This window comes from Bombina bombina, chromosome 2, assembly GCF_027579735.1.
Source record: "Bombina bombina isolate aBomBom1 chromosome 2, aBomBom1.pri, whole genome shotgun sequence".
NCBI lineage: Eukaryota > Metazoa > Chordata > Amphibia > Anura > Bombinatoridae > Bombina > Bombina bombina.
Window position 1 is genome coordinate 1,286,685,331 of NC_069500.1, and position 18,303 is coordinate 1,286,703,633.

The 18,303-nt window shown below is 40.9% G+C and overlaps 1 protein-coding gene across 1 annotated transcript in view; it reads right to left on the reverse strand.

The window, feature by feature from the left end:
- Positions 1-18,303, reverse strand: part of NCAPG (non-SMC condensin I complex subunit G) — a 526,604-nt gene that overhangs the window by 9,001 nt on the left and 499,300 nt on the right. The window lies entirely within an intron of this gene.

Consider the following 18,303-nt stretch of genomic DNA (forward strand, 5'->3'; position numbering starts at 1 on the left):
CCCCATCTGACAAAACTTCCCTCATGGCCACTTCAGATTGGTGTGAGGGTATGACAGAACAATTATCATCAGCGCCCTCCTGCTCTTCAGTGTTTAAAACAGAGCAATCGCGCTTTCTCTGATATGCAGGCATTTTGGATAAAATATTTGCTATGGAGTTATCCATTACAGCCGTCAATTGTTGCATGGTAATAAGCATTGGCGCGCTAGAAGTACTAGGGGCCTCCTGCGTGGGCAAAACTGGTGTAGACACAGTAGGAGATGATGTAGTATGTCTACTCCCCTCATCTGAGGAATCATCTTGGGCAATTTCATTATCTGTGGCAGTACTGTCCTTACTTTGTTTGGACGCTATGGCACAATTATCACACAATTTTGAATGGGGAGACACATTGGCTTTCATACATATAGAACATAGCTTATCCGAAGGCACAGACATGTTAAACAGGCTTAAACTTGTCAATAAAGCACAAAAACCGTTTTAAAACAAAACCGTTATTGTCTCTTTAAATTTTAAACAGAGCACACTTTATTACTAAATATGTGAAAAAGTATGAAGGAATTGTTCAAAATTTACCAAAATTTCACCACAGTGTCTTAAAGCATTAAAAGTATTGCATACCAATTTTCAGAGCTTTAACCCTTAAAATAACGGAACCGGAGCCATTTACAAATTTAACCCCTATACAGTCCCAGCTACAGCCTTTGCTGTGACCTAACCAAGCCCAGAGGGGAATACGATACCAAATGACGCCTTCTAGAAACTTTTCCAACTACTTTCAGGTCCTCACACATGCATCTGCATGTCTTGCTCTCAAAAACAACTGCGCAGTAATGGCGCGAAAATGAGGCTCAGCCTACAACTGGAAAGGCCCTCCCTGACTGGAAAAGGTGTCTAACATAGTGCCTGACGTTAAAAAACGTTCCCCAAGTTTATAAGTGTGAATTATCAGCATAAACATGTATAAAATGTCCAAATAAAGCAATCGATTTAGCCCATAAAAGTGTCTACCAGTTTTATAGCCCATATTAAGCCCTTTATTCTGTTTGAGACTAAGAAAATGGCTTACCGGTCCCCATGAGGGGAAATGACAGCCTTCCAGCATTACACAGTCTTGTTAGAAATATGGCTAGTCATACCTTAAGCAGAAAAGTCTGCTGTTTCCCCCAACTGAAGTTACTTCATCTCAACAGTCCTATGTGGAAACAGCAATCGATTTTAGTTACTGTCTGCTAAAATCATCTTCCTCTCACAAACAGAAATCTTCATCTTTTTCTGTTTCAGAGTAAATAGTACATACCAGCACTATTTTAAAATAACAAACTCTTGATAGTAGAATAAAAAAAAACTACATTTAAACACCACATACTCTTAACCATCTCCGTGGAGATGTTGCCTGTGCAACGGCAAAGAGAATGACTGGGGTGGGCGGAGCCTAGGAGGGACTATATGGCCAGCTTTGCTGGGACTCTTTGCCATTTCCTGTTGGGGAAGAGATATTCCCACAAGTAAGGATGACGCCGTGGACCGGACACACCAATGTTGGAGAAATCATGCATTCACTGACAAGAAAAAATGCGGAGTCTCCATCCTCATACATACCTCTCTGAACTTTAAGGAGGAAGAGATAGTTAAAGATAAGGGAGGGAGATTTCTAATAGTCAAGGGGACAATCCATAACGTCCCAGTGGTATTAATGAATGTATATGCACCCAATGAGAATCAGGGCCCCTTCATTACTAAAATAGCCAGACTACTCCTGTCATGGAAGAGAAGTAAAATCATAATAGGAGGAGATTTTAATTTAACGTTAAATGACGATCTAGATAGAACTTCACAAACACCCCATAAAAAAAGGAGAACAACACCAGCCCAACAGCTTCTAGCTGATTTATTACTAGACTTCAATCTAATAGACAGTTGGAGGGCACTTAACAAAGGAACTAAAGATTTCACTTATTACTCCACAGTGCATGGCACCCATTCAAGAATAGACTTGATCCTAATCAGTCAGGTCCTATTGTCACTGGTAAAGCTAGCGTTTATTCATAACTGTTCATGGTCTGATCACGATATGATGATAATTGATCTAGAGGGAATGATCAACCCCAATAGAGTTAGATCCTGGTCACTCCACCCTAGCCTACTTCAGAATACCATTGTTCTTCAGAAAGTACAGCAGCACATTAAAGATTTTGCAGATATTAATGCAGGATCAACGTCCAATCCAAATTTTGTATGGAGTGCACTTAAGGCCTCTGTGAGAGGCCTGCTAATTGCCGAATCTAACAAAATAAAGAAGAATTATAATGCCAAACTAGATAGCTTGAGGGTAGAAATTGCTGCACTCAGAGAACAAATAAAAAAAAGGCCCCAAAAAAAGGTCTTAAAATTACTTAAAATTGAAAACGAAGAAATAAACCAACTATTAGATAGAGAAGTGATCCAGTCGATAAAAGCGGTAGACACCAGATATTATATTTACGCAAACAAACCAGATAGGATGCTGGCAAATAAACTAAAAGACCTGACAAGGGCGACTACAATCCCACAAATACAAACTACCTCGGGACAAGTCACAAATGATCCCCAACAAATAGCCAATGAGTTTGCCAACTTTTATAACAATCTTTATAAATTTACCTAGTAGTAATACAAATAATAACAAGAGAGAAGAATTGATTAGATTCCTAGAAGATAGCAAATTAAAAACCATCACAGAAGAACTAGAGAATTTGAACTCCCCCATAACAATACAAGAGATTATGCTGGCTATCAAAGAACTTAAAAGAAACAAAGCACCAGGCCCTGATGGGTTTCCAGGCTCATTTTATAAAGACCTGCAGTTATCACTGGCTCCCCAATTGAGGATACTGTTTAATAACATCTTGCAAGTAGTAGATATTCCCCCAGATTTGTTGACTGCAAGGGTGACGGTCATTCCAAAACCTGGCAAGAGCAAACAATACTGCCAAAATTACCGGCCAATTTCCTTAATCAACCAGGACCTAAAATTATTCACAAAAATTTTGGCTAACCGATTGACCCTACCCGTTAGAAATTTGATAGACAATGACCAAGTGGGTTTCATCTCGCAAAGAGAGGCACCAGATAACACTAGGAAAGCGATTGACCTGATTAATTATGCAACAGTTGGGAAGATGCCTTCTCTGTTTCTAGCATTGGACACAGAGAAGGCATTTGATAGAGTTAACTGGGAATACATGTTTGCAGTGCTTAGCAAAATGGGATTTAAAGGTCCCTTCACTACTGCCTTAAAAAAAGATACATTCAAGCCCAGATGCATACATAAGACTCTCAGGGTATCAATCAGACAGAATAAAAATCCGTAATGGCACAAGACAAGGTTGCCCCCTGTCACCCCTACTTTTTGCTCTATGTATTGAGCCATTGGCGGTTAGGATAAGGGATAATCCAAATATTGCAGGTATACGGGTGGGGGATAAGGAATATAAAATTTCATTATTTGCTGATGACGTCATCCTTGCAGTCACAAAACCTTTACTTTCGCTCCCGATGGTATATTCCAAAATAAATAAATTTGGACAGTTGTCTAGATATAAAATTAATGAAGGCAAGTGTGAGGCCCTTAGCACATATCTCCCAAAGCCAACAAAGAAATTATTAGAAATTAACTTTACATTTAAATGGGCCAAATCATCTCTCAAATATCTAGGAATCAACCTCACAAAAGATGTGCACTTACTTTATAGGGAAAATTATGTCCCCATGTTCACACACATTAGAGAGCTATTAGTGAAATGGACTAAATTTAACATCTCCCTGTATGGAAGAGTAATATCTGTCAAAATGACAATATTGCCCAAACTCCTATACCTATTCAGAACACTCCCAATTTCAATACCGTTGTCAGAATTATATGTAATGCAGAAGGCAATTTTAAAATTCATTTGGGGAGGGAAAAGGGCTAGAATAAACAAACACAATATGATGAGACATAGGGGAGAGGGAGGCATCGGATTACCTAACCTAATATCATATTATTATGCAGCTAGATTGGCCCAGACCACACAATGGTTTAAATTAGGACTTACACCACAATGGGTCCAACTAGAAAAAGACATGCTTAATGTAAGAAGATTGGATAATATTCTTTGGGCAACACAACAAAACAGACCCGGTCACATCAAACAGTTCATTGCGATCACACACACTGCTTTTATTTGGGACACAGCGACTAGGAAGTATCATTTACTCAGCGAGAGGTCCAGACTGACCCCGCTCTCCCCTCTTGAATCTTTAGTTGACATACATACTCAAAGGAAATGGGAGAATAAAGGCCTCTACCGAATAGCAGATGTTTATGTTAATAGCGACCTACTATCCTTCTCTCAATATGCAGAGCTAGGCACACCCGGGCAAAATGAGTGGTTCCACTACTTACAACTTAAATCCAGAGTTTGAGAGATAATGGGATTAGATAAGCCTCCAAACAATACTATATTAGAATCACTATGTTTATCGAAGGAGGTTAGGAGGGGACTGATAGCATTGCTCTATCCGGCTATTAATGGTGGCTCAAATAGGGACAAGAGTGTAATAATGACTAAATGGGAACAGGATTTGGGCAGGACATGGACAATAGATAATTGGGTATCAAACATTAATAGAGGTCTATCATTTTCTCCAAATGCCATGTTGAAGGAAAACTATATTAAAGTACTCTATAAATGGTACATATATCCCACAAGATTTGCCAATACACAGGACAGCAGGCCCCACTTGTGCTACAGGGGTTGTGGGGAGGAAGGGACATACTTACACATGTGGTGGCATTGTGGAAAGGTTACAGAGATTTGGAATCAGACTTCAAGGTATCTAAGCCTAATTCTAGAAACTAATATCACACTTACACCTGAACAGGCTTTGCTTCATTTTCCTCCAGATAATAAAGTGAAAAGACATCACAAGCTAATAGCCTTGATCTGCACGGTTGTGAGAGTAAGCATAGCTAGATTTTGGAAGGTGGATCCACCCTCATTTGAATATATTAAAAGGAGAATAGATTATCACTTTACAATGAGTAGCGCCTCGGCAGAGCTTCTTAATACCAGGGATAAGTTTATACAACAGTGGGAACCATATATTATGTATACTGAAAAAGAAAATAGAGCTAGAATCCTAGCAAACCAACAAGATCAGTAGGAAACAATCCGGTTAGAGTGCCTCAATGAGTGAGATAATTGAGTCTTCAGGAGCAAGATGAACGGGTAGAGATGAGTGTTGTGGGCTGATTTTCCCTCCCCCTAAGGGTATAGGAGTGAATAGCAGAGGAGATCTGCAAGTATATGAACCATTCTAAGGGTATTGGTTTATTTTTTCTTGTAGTTGTATGAATGTGAGTATAGAGCCCCGATGTAAGAAATCTGCCACCCTGTACAGGCCTTTGTTCTCCCATTTATCTATATGAATGTGGCAGTCTCCTGGGATTATATATTTTAACGGCCTTTCAAGGGTGTATTCTGACACCAATTTGTGTAAGTATATTGATTTATTCCACTGTTGGTGAGAAATCAAAAGTGCCCGCGGTAAATACCCATATATTTTAAATGTATGTTCCATGTGTCTTATTAATACTAGAAAATAAAATACACTGTAAAAATATATATGAATCTATTTTAAACTGCAGCAATTAGGGCTGCAACTAACGATTATTTTCATAATCGATTAATCGGCCGATTAATTTTTCGATTAATCGACTAATCGGATAAAAAGAGAATCAATAATAGTTTTCTATGTTTTAAATAAAATCCACATAATGAGTGTTACAAATATAAACTTCAGACTAAAACTTTACATTAACACAACTGTTTCTTAATTTTTTAAGCAGCAGGGCACAGTTTTATAATTAAACAAAACCACAAACTGTTTGAAAAGAGGTAGAACTAGAAAGAGTTAGACTATCACTGTTAATAACATTCTGTTGTTCACTCTTTCAGAAACTTTGCATTGAAATGCAAAAATCTCAACATGTCCACATGCTTCTGGCTAAGGCTGGTTCTCTGTTTGCAGCTATATTTCCTGCAGCAGAAAAAAGGCTGTTGAGGTGTATAAGTAGGGTTTGCCAATTTCACCAAAGTGGGATATTTATCTTTGTTAGCTCTTCACCAATGCTAAGTGTTTTCTACCTTGGCAAAGGGCCGCTCAATAAAATAACCCTTGACTTCATTCTAACATAAAAATATCTTGAATATCTATATGCAATGGTAAATAACCAGCTATAAGGTTAGGGGAAATATCTAGTCCGCTCTAAAAATAATGAATATATACTTATAAAGGTTGAATCTGGTACATATTATAACAATTTATTAAAAATATAAAAAAACAATAAAAAACAAAATCAGAAGCGCTAAGGACTGTATATCAATAACAGGACAAAACCTTACACATTTATTTATACAGTACATATAATCAGCAATAGCAAGCAATACGCTAATAATTGTGCAAACAGATAATAGTGCACATCAATTTAAATAACTCCCATCAATCTAGGGGCAAGGTGTAAACAACAAGCTCAGCACTATATCATGCAAAGCATAGGTCCAAATCACCTGATTTAATATAAACAATCCAAATGATAACTCCTATTATATCTGGGTTGTACATAAGCAAGGGGGAGTTGTAAACTTATGCTGTCCTGAAAAAGTAAAAAGTATACGTCTGTAAACATCCTTTAGGCTAAGGACATAACCATAAAACACAATACCATGTGCAGGAGTTCATTGGAGTGAAGCAGCTGGTGTTGTGCACAGACCAACTAATTGCAAACCAACTAATCGATTAATCGATGAGATTCGTTGACAACTATTTTCATAATCGATTATTATCGATTATGACGATTAGTTGTTGCAGCTCTAGCAGCAATATTTGATGGCGAGACTGCATTTCTGGTTGTCTGCTGCCCCCTAGGGGATTAAAACTGGTATGACAGCCAAAATAATTGACTGTTTAAAACATATGCAAATCCAAATAACCAATCAATGCTCAGCTCCATTAAGGGTGGATCAGGGACAAGCATCGAAGGGCTTATCATTCTAATTTCACCAATTATTAGAATAAAAAGGGGTGGGATATATCAGGTGATATAACCCCATGCAAGAGAGAAAAAAGGACCAGTTCTCTGCTGCTGAATTTTTACTGATACCTTTGCTGCCATTTTGGGACACAGTCACTATATGCAAATCTGGACCTAATTTTCAGCCATCTTGCAAAAATTACCTCTTAATTTAGGAGGTGAAATTGGACTTATCGTATGACAAGGACTATAATTTGATATTTAAAGCAAATACATTCAATGTTGTTTCAGTTTAATTGAAGCTGGTAAATTTAAAGAGCACAATTTGTATTTTAAGCTCATGTTCATAGTCCTGTGTAGTTTAACTAGTCATATTTAGTGCTAAGTAATTCATATTTGCAACTGTATATATATTTTAGAATTTAATTGTAGTTAAAATAAGATTTATTTCAGCTCAGATAACTTGGCATAGAAATTGGCTGTTAAAGTATCTTGTTATATTGTTTAACTTGGCACTGTGAAAGTTAGCGATCCATACTCTGGTATTTCATTGTGGTATTTTAATGCAACTCATTGTGAATAAGGTATATTGTAAAGGTACATCTTTTATGATCTTTGTATAGAATATTATAACAGCATAAGTGTGTATCATTTGATTCATAATCTGGTTTCTATAAATATAATTCAATGTGTTTATAACTAACTTATCCTAAAGAATTTAGGAATAAATATTGATTGTAATGGTTTCGTATATGCATTTTAATTGGGTGTTATTTTAAAGAATAATTATTAAACAAATTGTATTATAACCCGGCCATATACTGACAATAGATACTATTTTGTATAATAAATAATGCAATTAGTAACAGTTCTATTTATATATATATATATAAAATTATCAAACAAATTAAATATAAAACACAAAAATATGGGTGTACTAAAATGCAAGATGTGTAGGAGGGTAGATAGAGATTAGAGGAATTCTGTGTTTACAAGAGAAGAACCAATGTTAGATAATTGAATGCAGCAAAATAGAGCTCTAAGCCCATATCAATAACTTGATTGATTCTGGATGATATAAGAGTAAATAAAACTTCAGGTTCAGAGAGAATACATCCAAGGCATCTAAGAGAATTAAGCTCCGTAACAACCAACCTTATTCTTAATTTTTTAAGACTTAAATATCATATGCCATGTTACCAAATGACAAAGACTGATTCACTGCCATTGCTTAAATGGGGATCCAGAGCATATTTGGGAAGCTGTAGAGAAGAAAGTCTGATTTAAAGGGACATTATACACCCAAAAAATATGGGCTATTTAAATGAAGCATACAAAGAAGATAAAGTTCGTCATTGACATATTATTAATTTTGCTGCTAAAGGTCCTAAAAATTATGTTAAAGTTTGAAGTGATTTGTTTACATAAGAATACGACCGTAATATGACTAGGCTACAGAGCAAGCATTTGTCCCACACTCCCTAGCTAGTACAAGTCCTGCAGGGACAGCAGTGAGCACTATGAGTGATTCATAGGGATAATAAAAGGCTTGCGCTTGCAGACCCGGCTCCAGGGAATAATATCAGATATCGGATCCCAGAATAACACATTCAGCGGTCCTGCAGGGCTTCTACATTACTAGGTGTGCTGACCTACGGATCCTAGCCTGGCTGTGCTGACCTAGGGTTCACCGATCACATTTGCACAAGTTTTATTAGAGGAGGGGTGGGGTGAGCCCTTATAGAATAATTACAAATACATTTTGCTGCCGATATCCTGCAAGGGTGTGGTCTATCGATAATAGATGCACAGGGAATATGTTGTGATCTGTATTGAGAGTCATCTCTCGGATTATCCGATTATCGGAACGGGATGCGCTTATTGCGCTGCCACGGAAGTTTCTCATAGAGTCTGATGACACACCGCAACCTTCAGATTATATATCATACGGAGTAGGGCAGTTTACCACCCCCATATACTAAGTGATATTTATAGATGGCTACGATCGTTAGGATGGCTCTCAATAAAGATCACAACATATTCCCAGCGCATCTATTACCGATAGAGTGCACACTTGCAGAATATCAGCAGCAAAATGTTGTATTTGTAATTATTCTATAAGGACTCCCCCCCCATATAGAATAATTACAAATACAACATTTTGCTGCTGATATCCTGCAAGTGTGCGGTCTTTCGGTAATAGAGCAATCAGAATAGCAAAGCTCGCTCCCGTTTGATGTGTGCCACTACACGAGGTAGAAGTGTTGAATGGTGGAAAAATATAAGCTAGGCTGAACCCCCAAGGCACTGCTAAAGCATCTATTAGCTCTGCCTGGGGATCCCTGGACCTCAACCCGTATCGGGGTAGCTTGCAATTGAGTCTGGACGCCATAAGATCTATCTCTGGCATTTCACACCTGAGACAAATCTCTGCAAACACTTTGGAGTGAAGAGACCATTCCCCTGGATGGAAGGATTGCCTGCTGAGAAAGTCTGCTTCCCAGTTGTCCACACCTGGAATGTGAATCGCTGATAGCAAGCAGCTGTTGGACCTTGCCCACTCCAAGATCTGAGATACCTCCCTCATGGCTAGGGAGCTCCTCGTACCCCCCTGATAGCCACCAAGGTAATGTTGTCGGTCTGGAATCTGATGAAGCTGAACGACCCCAGATTGCTCGGAGTTCCAGAATATTTATTGGAAGGAGAGACTCCTTCCGGGTCCATTTTCCTTGTGCCATCCTGGCACCCCAAACAGCTCCCCATCCTGCCAGACTCGCGTCCGTGGTCACAATCTCCCAGGACGGTCTCAAGAAGGATGTCCCCATGGACAGTTGCTCCGGACGGATCCACCAAGAGAGGGAAATCCAAGTCCGAGCATCCATGGATATCTGCTGTGATAGATCTGAATGATCGCCGTTCCACTGTCTCAACATGCACAATTGAAGAGATTTGAGGTGGAACCTGGCGAATGGAATGCCGTCTATATTGGAAACCATAAGTCCGATCACCTCCATACACTGAGCCACGAGGGGCTTGAGGAGGACTGAAGGGCAAGACAAGAGGACGCAATCTTTCTGCATCGATGGTCTGTGAGAAATATTTTCATGGACATAGAGTCTATTATCATGCCCAGGAAGTCCACCCTGTTGCTGGGAACCAGGGAACTCTTTCCTGAGTTGATCTTCCAATCGTGAGAATGGAGTAAAAGAAGAGGAGCCCTCGAATGATCCTCTGCGAGCCTGAGCGACGGCGCCTGGACTAGGATGTCGCCAGATTGGGTGCCACAGCAATGTCTCTGGATCTGGCCACTGCAAGTAGCGCCCCCAGAACCTTCGTCGCCAGACCAAAGGGAAGGGACACAAACTGGAAGTGTTGGTCCAGAAACACAAATCTTAGGAACTTGAAATGGTCCCTGTGAATTGGCACATGAAGGTAAGCGTCCTTCAAGTCTATAGTTGTCATGAACTGTCTCTCTTGAACTAGGGGCAGAATTGTTCTGATTGTTTCCATTTTGAACGATGGAACACTCAGAAACTTGTTAAAACACTTTAGGTCCAGAATCGGGTGGAACATGCCCTCTTTATTTGGAACCACAAAACGATTTGAATAGTACCCTAGACCCCTTTCTGCTAGCGGTACTGGTACGATAACAGAGAGAGAGTAGAGATCCCTCACACACTCTAGAAAGGCCTCTCTTTTCTGGTCTTGAAGACAGGTTTGACAGGAGGAATCTGCCCCTGGGCGGATGGGATCTGAACCCTATCCTGTAACCCTGGGTGACAACCTCTAGAACCCAAGGGTCCTGAACGTCCTGCAACCAGGCTTCTGAGGAGAGAGATAATCTGCCCCCTACTAGGTCCGGAGACCGGTCAGGGGCCGCCCCTTCATGCCGATTTTGTCTCGGTAGGCTTCTTGCTCTGCTTAGACTTGTTCCAAGAATAAGCCGGCTTCCAAGTTCCCTTGGACTGGTCCGCTTTGGCGGTGGGCTGGTGGCGCTGGGCCTTGACCGCATAAAAGGAATGAAAAGTAGATCCTTTAGGCTTAGCCTTCTTATCCTGTGGTAGGAAAGCTCCCTTGCCTCCCGTAACCATGGATATGATCGAATCCAATCCTGGACCGAACAGAATCTTTCCTTGAAAAGGCAGGGACAACAGCCTCAACTTAGAGGTCATCTCCGCAGTCCAAGACTTTAGTCACAGAGCCTTGCGAGCTAAAATGAAAAAACCTGACACCTTAGCGTTCAGGCGAATAATTTGCATATTAGCATCACAGATGAAAGAATTGGCGCCCTTCAGTGCCTTAATCTTATCCTGTATCTCGTCGATGGAAGTCTCCCCCTCGACCATTTCACACAGAATCACACCAATATGTTGCAGCTCCGGAAATGTTGGCTACGGCTGCTGCCGGCTGAAAAACAAACCCTGTGTGTTGAAACATCTGCCTTAACATGTTTTCCAACTTTTTATCCATGGGATCTTTACACAACCAACTATCCTCAAGGGGAATAGTGCTCCGCTTCGCTAGCGTGGAGATAGCACCATCCACCTTAGGGACAGTACCCCACAACTCAAGCTGAGAGTCCGGAACAGGGAGCAGTTTCTTAAAGGAAGAAGGGGAAAAAGGAAGAACCTAATCGCTCCCATTCATTCTTAATAATATTAGCCATCTTAACAGGAACCGGGAAGGCCTGAGGCACCACCCTGTCCTCATATACATTATCAAGCTTAGGAATCGAAGGGTTCCTCCGGAAGCTTCGGTTCCGGAACCTCTATAGTAGCAAGCATTTGCTTCAGCAAAAAGCGCAAATTCTCCATCCTAAACCTAAAGTCAGGCTCCTCCGCAGCCGGAAGTTTAGATGACATGGACTCCGACCCAGAAGGGGCCTCCTCTTAAGAGTCGGAGTGGTCCTTGTCATCGTATAACGCCTCTGATATTTCCATAGCCATAGACAACCCCTGGGCCGGGCCGCCATGATACGCCTTACGCTTTCGCTTAGCAGAACGTGGTAAAGCATGGATCATTTTCGATACCAGCGTTTGCAGTTGATCTGCAAAATCTGACGGCCAACGAATCTCTCCTGCAAGAGTAATGGTTGGACCCTGGGGCACTGCATGTGCAATTGGAGATGAATGCAGGGAACTCACCTCACAGGACAGTGAACCCTCAGAGGTGGACGACTCAGCAGTACTAGACATCCGTTAACTTTTAGATGTCGTAACTTTATCAAGGCATGTGGAAAATAGTTGAGCAGGCTGTTCTACCAGAACCTTCTCACAATAAACACAGGAATGAGACCTTGTTAAAGAGGGAAAACCCTCTAACGCGTCAGAGTCCTCCATAGCTTGTGCTTTTATTACAGACTAGATTAACTTAGTAAATAGGCACCTTTATAACCTCCAATGGCCAGGGCACTCACCACCTTCTATGACCCGGATTACATTATGTAATAAAAAATGAAACAATCTTACCAGAATCTACGCCGTGGAACAGGAACATGGCCCTTAAAGTGTGACAGGTTAGTATCCTCGTTCCTGACATGGATCTGAGTGCAGAAAGCAGGCAGCGAAACTCTTCAATGCTGATTGCTTGTGGAGCTGTTAATATGAGTCGAGATGGCTTCTCAGAAAGACTCTCACTGCATCTCCGGACTCTAACTTTCGCCCAGGCTCTCACTGAGAGGCTGACAGGACTACATAAAATTCAAGTCCCAATGCGAAGAGTTAAACACTACATAAGAGACTACTCCGATCTTCGGCACTTCTCTGCCATCCTCCTGTGACGAAAGGCAAAGAATAAATGGGGGGTGAGGGAAGTGGGGGAGGTATTTAAGCCTTTGGCTGGGGTGTCTGTCTCCACCTGGTGGCCAGGTTCTTAATTCCCAACAGTAATGAATGAAGCCGTGGACTCTCCTCCTCTTTAGATGGAAATATAGGTTTTCCAAACCCGAAAATAAAATCTCCTAGAAACAGGCTTATGAGCCTGTATCATAGTGCTAATAACTGAGTCAGAGAAACATCTATGACTAAACACTCAGGCGTTCAATTTCCAAACCTTCAAATTTAAAAATGTGAGATCCTATGGAAAAAACAGCCCCTGAAACAGAAGGTCTGGCAAGGCTGGCAACTGAACATCCTCACAAGGTCCACATACCAAAACCGGAGACACCAAGCTGGAGCTATCAGAAACACATAAAAATTGTTCCATTATGATCTTGAAGATCACCCTTGGTAAAAAGAACCAGAAACAATTTAAGCAGGTTGGTAAAAACCAAAGAACTGCTAGACCAAACTAAAATTAACTTTGTCTCTAGTCTATCAGAGAAAGAATCATAGATACTAAAATTTATCTGGAAACCTAAAAAGGTGACCCTTGTCTAAGGAATCAAGAAACACTATTGTAAATTGATCCTACAACCATGTCTTGAGGAAACCACACTAGTTTTTTCAAGTGAGATTCTACTGAATGAAAAGATTAAAGCTAGTACCAAATATCATCAAAATAAGGAAACACCGCAATACTCTTCTCTCTGAATACAGATAGAAGGGCACCAAGAATCTTTGAAAAGAATCTCTGAGTTGCCACTAGCCCAAAATTACGAGCGACAAATTGGTAATGCTGAACTAGAAAAGAGAATCTCAGAAAACAATAGTGGTCTGAATGAATTGAAAATAAGAATTCTGTAAGTCTTTTGTGGACATGAAGTAACCTTGCTAAACAGAAAGGTAGAATAGTCCCTATAGTCACCATCTTAAAAGTTTGGGACTCTTACAAAACAATATAAAAATATCAGATCCAGAAACCTATTTGACACTCCTGAGATAACAATATTCTGAATCCACTGATTTGAACAGAAACTGTCCAAATATGTTGAAATAAATTTTATCTGCCCCCCCCCACCAGTAGAACTGGTTAAAAAGCTGCACCTTCATGCAGTCTTAGGTGAAATTAGTTCAATTATAAGGCTTGGAATAATTCAAATTCAGAAATAAAATCTAAAATCAAAGCCAGAGGCCTTAGGGGAATGAAAAAACAATTTGGAGTTTAAAAATTACCCTAAGATATTTTAACTTGGGGCAGAAAAAACTCCCTTTCCCTCAGTAATAGAGAAGATTATAAAATACAATAGAAAATCTCTAAAAAATTACTATCCTAAAATAATAAGATAGTCATCTAAATTTAAACACCATATCAGAGATTTAGGCTATAAAACTTTTCTAGTAAAAATGGCTAAAAACAAAGATTTAATATCAGTTAAAAAGACATAAAATATAGCATCATAAATGAAATGATTAGCATGTTGAAGTAAAAGAACAATGCTTAGACAAATCAAGATCTGATAAATAACTGTCCAACCAATAAAGTTGAAACAGCAGCAACATTAGCCATAAAAATGGCAGGTTAAAAACATGGCCAATATGGAAATATGCTTCTCTTAAGATAGGAAACAAACTTCCAATCTAAAAGATCCTTAAAAGAAGAAAAATCTTCCATAGGATAGAAGTACGTTCAGCACCTGTAGGGACTTTTACCTAAAAACACTAAATTAGAAATAGGTAAAGGACAAACGGCTAGATTATGAGTTTTGCGGTATGAGTGAAAAAGCAGCGTTATGGCTCTTTTTCACTACCGCTGCTATTACGAGTCTTGCAGGTTTAGGGGCACTGCACACTTTTTTTGCCGTTACGCAACGTAACTACCGTAGCTTTCAAAAAGTCCTTTTTCAAAGGGACTTCCTTTGTGCCGGTATTACGAGTCTGCCTGGGAGGCCAAAAAGTGAGCGGTACAGCCTATACCATCAAGATCCATACCGTAAACGGAAAGTCAGTAGTTAGGAGTTTTACGCTACAAAGCTGTAACATAAAACTCATAACTAAAGTGCTAAAAAACATAATTTATGCTTACCTGATAAATTCCTTTCTTCTGTAGTGTGATCAGTCCACGGGTCATCATTACTTCTGGGATATTACTCCTCCCCAACAGGAAGTGCAAGAGGATTCACCCAGCAGAGCTGCATATAGCTCCTCCCCTCTACGTCACTCCCAGTCATTCGACCAAGGACCAACGAGAAAGGAAAAGCCAAGGGTGAAGTGGTGACTGGAGTATAAATTAAAAAATATTTACCTGCCTAAAAAACAGGGCGGGCCGTGGACTGATCACACTACAGAAGAAAGGAATTTATCAGGTAAGCATAAATTATGTTTTCTTCTGTTAAGTGTGATCAGTCCACGGGTCATCATTACTTCTGGGATACCAATACCAAAGCAAAAGTACACGGATGACGGGAGGGATAGGCAGGCTCTTTATACAGAAGGAACCACTGCCTGAAGAACCTTTCTCCCAAAAATAGCCTCCGATGAAGCAAAAGTGTCAAATTTGTAAAATTTGGAAAAAGTATGAAGCGAAGACCAAGTTGCAGCCTTGCAAATCTGTTCAACAGAGGCCTCATTCTTGAAGGCCCAAGTGGAAGCCACAGCTCTAGTAGAATGAGCTGTAATTCTTTCAGGAGGCTGCTGTCCAGCAGTCTCATAAGCTAAACGAATTATGCTACGAAGCCAAAAAGAAAGAGAGGTAGCGGAAGCTTTTTGACCTCTCCTCTGCCCAGAGTAAATGACAAACAGAGAAGACGTTTGTCGAAATTCCTTAGTTGCCTGTAAGTAAAATTTTAGAGCATGGACTACATCCAGGTTGTGCAGTAGACGTTCCTTCTTTGAAGAAGGATTTGGGCATAAAGAAGGAACAACAATCTCTTGATTGATATTCCTGTTAGTAACTACCTTAGGTAAGAACCCAGGTTTAGTACGCAGGACTACCTTATCCGAATGAAAAATCAAATAAGGAGAATCACAATGTAAGGCTGATAATTCAGAGACTCTTCGAGCCGAGGAAATAGCCATTAAAAATAGAACTTTCCAAGATAACAACTTTATATCAATGGAATGAAGGGGTTCAAACGGAACGCCCTGTAAAACATTAAGAACAAGGTTTAAACTCCATGGTGGAGCAACAGTTTTAAACACAGGCTTAATCCTGGCCAAAGCCTGACAAAAAGCCTGGACGTCAGGAACTTCTGACAGACGTTTGTGTAACAGAATGGACAGAGCTGAGATCTGTCCCTTTAATGAACTAGCAGATAAACCCTTTTCTAAACCTTCTTGTAGAAAAGACAATATCCTAGGAATCCTAACCTTACTCCAAGAGTAACCTTTGGATTCACACCAATATAGGTATTTACGCCATATCTTATGGTAAATCTTTCTGGTAACAGGTTTCCTAGCCTGTATTAAGGTATCAATAACTGACTCAGAAAACCCACGTCTTGATAAAATCAAGCGTTCAATTTCCAAGCAGTCAGCTTCAGAGAAGTTAGATTTTGATGTTTGAAGGGACCCTGTATCAGAAGGTCCTGTTTCAGAGGTAGAGACCAAGGTGGACAGGATGACATGTCCACCAGGTCTGCATACCAAGTCCTGCGTGGCCACGCAGGTGCTATTAGAATCACTGATGCTCTCTCTTGTTTGATTCTGGCAATCAATCGAGGAAGCAACGGGAAGGGTGGAAACACGTAAGCCATCCTGAAGTCCCAAGGTGCTGTCAGAGCATCTATCAGGACTGCTCCTGGATCCCTGGATCTGGACCCGTAACGAGGAAGCTTGGCGTTCTGTCGAGACGCCATGAGATCTATCTCTGGTTTGCCCCAACGTCGAAGTATTTGGGCAAAGACCTCCGGATGAAGTTCCCACTCCCCCGGATGAAAAGTCTGACGACTTAAGAAATCCGCCTCCCAGTTCTCCACTCCCGGGATGTGGATTGCTGACAGGTGGCAAGAGTGAGACTCTGCCCAGCGAATTATCTTTGATACTTCCATCATAGCTAGGGAGCTTCTTGTCCCTCCCTGATGGTTGATGTAAGCTACAGTCGTGATGTTGTCCGACTGAAACCTGATGAACCCCTGAGTTGTCAACTGGGGCCAAGCCAGGAGGGCATTGAGAACTGCTCTCAATTCCAGAATGTTTATTGGCAGGAGACTCTCCTCCTGACTCCATTGTCCCTGAGCCTTCAGAGAATTCCAGACGGCACCCCAACCTAGAAGGCTGGCGTCTGTTGTTACAATTGTCCAGTCTGGTCTGCTGAATGGCATCCCCCTGGACAGATGTGGCCGAGAAAGCCACCATAGAAGAGAATTTCTGGTCTCTTGATCCAGATTCAGAGAAGGGGATAAGTCTGAGTAATCCCCATTCCACTGACTTAGCATGCACAGTTGCAGTGGTCTGAGGTGTAAGCGTGCAAAGGGTACTATGTCCATTGCCGCTACCATTAAGCCGATTACCTCCATGCATTGAGCCACTGACGGGTGTTGAATGGAATGAAGGGTGCGGCAAGCACTTTGAAGTCTTGTTAGCCTGTCCTCTGTCAGGTAAATCTTCATTTCTACAGAATCTATAAGAGTCCCCAGGAAGGGAACTCTTGTGAGTGGAACGAGTGAACTTTTCTTTTCGTTCACCTTCCATCCATGTGACCTTAGAAATGCCAGCACTAACTCTGTATGAGACTTGGCAGTTTGAAAGCTTGAAGCTTGTATCAGAATGTCGTCTAGGTATGGAGCTACCGAGATTCCCCGCGGTCTTAGTACCGCCAGAAGAGCACCCAGAACCTTTGTGAAGATTCTTGGAGCTGTAGCCAATCCGAATGGAAGAGCCACAAACTGGTAATGCCTGTCTAGGAAGGCAAACCTTAGGTACCGATAATGATCTTTGTGAATCGGTATGTGAAGGTAAGCATCTTTTAAATCTACAGTGGTCATGTACTGACCCTCTTGGATCATAGGTAAAATTGTCCGAATAGTCTCCATCTTGAACGAAGGAACTCTTAGGAATTTGTTTAGGATCTTTAAGTCCAGGATTGGTCTGAAAGTTCCCTCTTTTTTGGGAACCACAAACAGATTTGAGTAAAACCCCTGTCCCTGTTCCGATCGTGGAACTGGATGGATTACTCCCATTAACAAGAGCTCTTGTACGCAGCGTAGAAATGCCTCTTTCTTTGTCTGGATTGTTGACAATCTTGACAGATGAAATCTCTCTCTTGGAGGAGAGTATTTGAAGTCCAGAAGGTATCCCTGAGATATTATCTCTAGCGCCCAGGGATCCTGAACATCTCTTATCCAAGCCTGGGCGAAGAGAGAAAGTCTGCCCCCCACTAGATCCGATCCCGGATCGGGGGCCCTCAATTCATGCTGTTTTAGGGGCAG